We start from the raw sequence: 5,000 nt of genomic DNA on the forward strand, positions 1-5,000 counted from the left end.
AAGTGCCTCTTAGGCGGATAGGGGTTGGGCGAAACTCCCTTGAAAGTGGCACTCTGAAAAAATTTCCAAGTTTGGCTGACTTAGAAAAAATTCGAGAACCAGGATGAGGAGGGGGAAAATGTGGCCAGTCAGGCCGACCCGAAGTGCCTCTTAGGCGGATAGGGGTTGGGCGAAACTCCCTTGAAAGTGGCACTCTGAAAAAATTTCCAAGTTTGGCTGACTTAGAAAAAATTCGAGAACCAGGATGAGGAGGGGGAAAATGTGGCCAGTCAGGCCGACCCGAAGTGCCTCTTAGGCGGATAGGGGTTGGGCGAAACTCCCTTGAAAGTGGCACTCTGAAAAAATTTCCAAGTTTGGCTGACTTAGAAAAAATTCGAGAACCAGGATGAGGAGGGGGAAAATGTGGCCAGTCAGGCCGACCCGAAGTGCCTCTTAGGCGGATAGGGGTTGGGCGAAACTCCCTTGAAAGTGGCACTCTGAAAAAATTTCCAAGTTTGGCTGACTTAGAAAAAATTCGAGAACCAGGATGAGGAGGGGGAAAATGTGGCCAGTCAGGCCGACCTGAAGTGCCTCTTAGGCGGATAGGGGTTGGGCGAAACTCCCTTGAAAGTGGCACTCTGAAAAAATTTCCAAGTTTGGCTGACTTAGAAAAAATTCGAGAACCAGGATGAGGAGGGGGAAAATGTGGCCAGTCAGGCCGACCTGAAGTGCCTCTTAGGCGGATAGGGGTTGGGCGAAACTCCCTTGAAAGTGGCACTCTGAAAATATTTCCAAGTTGGGCTGACTTAGAAAAAATTCGAGAACCAGGCTGAGGAGGGGACCATCTGGCAAGGGAGTCCGACCTAAAGTGCATCTAAAGCGGATATGGGTTGGTCGAGCCTCCCTTGATTTGCCCTGGAGCTCCCACGTCTTAAAAAGGTCTCTCCTATAATTGTACACCAACCATTTTGAGGTTTGGGTGCAAACCTCTCGAATGGGGGGACTCGGTCCCCTATCTACAGCGCCCCTAATGACGACAGGTGGTACTGCGCCCCTGGTAGCCCGGCCATTGAAAATGAATGGGCCCATTCATTTCAATGGGGAATTTCGACCCCTGGTTGCCCGCCATTCATTTCAATGGGGAATTTCGACCCCTGGTCGCCCGCCATTCATTTCAATGGGGACTTTCGACCCCTGGTTGCCCGCCATTCATTTCAATGGGGGATTTCGACCCCTGGTCGCCCGCCATTCATTTCAATGGGGGATTTCGACCCCTGGTAGCCCGCCATTCATTTCAATGGGGGACTTCGACCCCTGGTAGCCCGCCATTCATTTCAATGGGGGACTTCGACCCCTGGTTGCCCGCCATTCATTTCAATGGGGGATTTCGACCCCTGGTCGCCCGCCATTCATTTCAATGGGGGATTTCGACCCCTGGTCGCCCGCCATTCATTTCAATGGGGGATTTCGACCCCTGGTAGCCCGCCATTCATTTCAATGGGGGACTTCGACCCCTGGTAGCCCGCCATTCATTTCAATGGGGGACTTGGACCCCTGGTAGCCCGCCATTCATTTCAATGGGGGACTTCGACCCCTGGTTGCCCGCCATTCATTTCAATGGGGGACTTCGACCCCTGGTTGCCCGCCATTCATTTCAATGGGGGATTTCGACCCCTGGTCGCCCGCCATTCATTTCAATGGGGGATTTCGACCCCTGGTAGCCCGCCATTCATTTCAATGGGGGATTTCGACCCCTGGTAGCCCGCCATTCATTTCAATGGGGGACTTCGACCCCTGGTTGCCCGCCATTCATTTCAATGGGGGACTTCGACCCCTGGTTGCCCGCCATTCATTTCAATGGGGGATTTCGACCCCTGGTCGCCCGCCATTCATTTCAATGGGGGATTTCGACCCCTGGTAACCCGCCATTCATTTCAATGGGGGACTTCGACCCCTGGTTGCCCGCCATTCATTTCAATGGGGGACTTCGACCCCTGGTTGCCCGCCATTCATTTCAATGGGGGATTTCGACCCCTGGTTGCCCGGCATTCGTTCCTATGTGGCGGGGGATTTCAACCCCAGGTCGCCCTCGTGTGGTTCTTTTTGGCGCAGCTGACGGGCTCCGCTGCTCGTGGAGGTTTGCTAGTGGAGGATAACCCCCTGCCTGGGCAACTCGAACGCCCGGCATTCGTTCCTATGTGGCGGGGGATTTCAACCCCAGGCCGCCCTCGTGTGGTTCTTTTTGGCGCAGCTGACGGGCTCCGCTGCTCATGGAGGTTTGCTAGTGGAGGATAACCCCCTGCCTGGGCAACTCGAACGCCCGGCATTCGTTCCTATGTGGCGGGGGATTTCAACCCCAGGCCGCCCTCGTGTGGTTCTTTTTGGCGCAGCTGACGGGCTCCGCTGCTCATGGAGGTTTGCTAGTGGAGGATAACCCCCTGCCTGGGCAACTCGAACGCCCGGCATTCGTTCCTATGTGGCGGGGGATTTCAACCCCAGGTCGCCCTCGTGTGGTTCTTTTTGGCGCAGCTGACGGGCTCCGCTGCTCGTGGAGGTTTGCTAGTGGAGGATAACCCCCTGCCTGGGCAACTCGAACGCCCGGCATTCGTTCCTATGTGGCGGGGGATTTCAACCCCAGGTCGCCCTCGTGTGGTTCTTTTTGGCGCAGCTGACGGGCTCCGCTGCTCGTGGAGGTTTGCTAGTGGAGGATAACCCCCTGCCTGGGCAACTCGAACGCCCGGCATTCGTTCCTATGTGGCGGGGGATTTCAACCCCAGGCCGCCCTCGTGTGGTTCTTTTTGGCGCAGCTGACGGGCTCCGCTGCTCGTGGAGGTTTGCTAGTGGAGGATAACCCCCTGCCTGGGCAACTCGAACGCCCGGCATTCGTTCCTATGTGGCGGGGGATTTCAACCCCAGGTCGCCCTCGTGTGGTTCTTTTTGGCGCAGCTGACGGGCTCCGCTGCTCATGGAGGTTTGCTAGTGGAGGATAACCCCCTGCCTGGGCAACTCGAACGCCCGGCATTCGTTCCTATGTGGCGGGGGATTTCAACCCCAGGCCGCCCTCGTGTGGTTCTTTTTGGCGCAGCTGACGGGCTCCGCTGCTCATGGAGGTTTGCTAGTGGAGGATAACCCCCTGCCTGGGCAACTCGAACGCCCGGCATTCGTTCCTATGTGGCGGGGGATTTCAACCCCAGGCCGCCCTCGTGTGGTTCTTTTTGGCGCAGCTGACGGGCTCCGCTGCTCATGGAGGTTTGCTAGTGGAGGATAACCCCCTGCCTGGGCAACTCGAACGCCCGGCATTCGTTCCTATGTGGCGGGGGATTTCAACCCCAGGTCGCCCTCGTGTGGTTCTTTTTGGCGCAGCTGACGGGCTCCGCTGCTCGTGGAGGTTTGCTAGTGGAGGATAACCCCCTGCCTGGGCAACTCGAACGCCCGGCATTCGTTCCTATGTGGCGGGGGATTTCAACCCCAGGCCGCCCTCGTGTGGTTCTTTTTGGCGCAGCTGACGGGCTCCGCTGCTCATGGAGGTTTGCTAGTGGAGGATAACCCCCTGCCTGGGCAACTCGAACGCCCGGCATTCGTTCCTATGTGGCGGGGGATTTCAACCCCAGGTCGCCCTCGTGTGGTTCTTTTTGGCGCAGCGGACGGGCTCCGCTGCTCATGGAGGTTTGCTAGTGGAGGATAACCCCCTGCCTGGGCAACTCGAACGCCCGGCATTCGTTCCTATGTGGCGGGGGATTTCAACCCCAGGCCGCCCTCGTGTGGTTCTTTTTGGCGCAGCTGACGGGCTCCGCTGCTCATGGAGGTTTGCTAGTGGAGGATAACCCCCTGCCTGGGCAACTCGAACGCCCGGCATTCGTTCCTATGTGGCGGGGGATTTCAACCCCAGGTCGCCCTCGTGTGGTTCTTTTTGGCGCAGCTGACGGGCTCCGCTGCTCGTGGAGGTTTGCTAGTGGAGGATAACCCCCTGCCTGGGCAACTCGAACGCCCGGCATTCGTTCCTATGTGGCGGGGGATTTCAACCCCAGGCCGCCCTCGTGTGGTTCTTTTTGGCGCAGCTGACGGGCTCCGCTGCTCATGGAGGTTTGCTAGTGGAGGATAACCCCCTGCCTGGGCAACTCGAACGCCCGGCATTCGTTCCTATGTGGCGGGGGATTTCAACCCCAGGTCGCCCTCGTGTGGTTCTTTTTGGCGCAGCGGACGGGCTCCGCTGCTCATGGAGGTTTGCTAGTGGAGGATAACCCCCTGCCTGGGCAACTCGAACGCCCGGCTCCCCCCGGTCCGCTGGAGCTCCTCCAACGGCCAGCAACAAGCCCCGAAGACGGGCGCGCTCCCCCCGGTCCGCTGGAGCTCCTCCAACGGCCAGCAACAAGCCCCGAAGACGGGCGCGCTCCCCCCGGTCCGCTGGAGCTCCTCCAACGGCCAGCAACAAGCCCCGAAGACGGGCGCGCTCCCCGCGGTCCGCTGGAGCTCCGCCAACGGCCAGCAACAAGCCCCGAAGACGGGCGCGCTCCCCCCGGTCCGCTGGAGCTCCTCCGACGGCCAGCAACAAGCCCCGAAGACGGGCGCGCTCCCCCCGGTCCGCTGGAGCTCCTCCAACGGCCAGCAACAAGCCCCGAAGACGGGCGCGCTCCCCGCGGTCCGCTGGAGCTCCGCCAACGGCCAGCAACAAGCCCCGAAGACGGGCGCGCTCCCCGCGGTCCGCTGGAGCTCCGCCAACGGCCAGCAACAAGCCCCGAAGACGGGCGCGCTCCCCGCGGTCCGCTGGAGCTCCGCCAACGGCCAGCAACAAGCCCCGAAGACGGGCGCGCTCCCCGCGGTCCGCTGGAGCTCCGCCAACGGCCAGCAACAAGCCCCGAAGACGGACGCGCTCCCCCCGGTCCGCTGGAGCTCCTCCAACGGCCAGCAACAAGCCCCGAAGACGGGCGCGCTCCCCGCGGTCCGCTGGAGCTCCGCCGACGGCCAGCAACAAGCCCCGAAGACGGGCGCGCTCCCCCCGGTCCGCTGGAGCTCCTCCGACG

Source organism: Leptonotus elevatus, unplaced genomic scaffold (genome assembly GCF_054856555.1).
Source record: "Leptonotus elevatus isolate MCC_2025b unplaced genomic scaffold, RoL_Lele_1.0 HiC_scaffold_73, whole genome shotgun sequence".
NCBI lineage: Eukaryota > Metazoa > Chordata > Actinopteri > Syngnathiformes > Syngnathidae > Leptonotus > Leptonotus elevatus.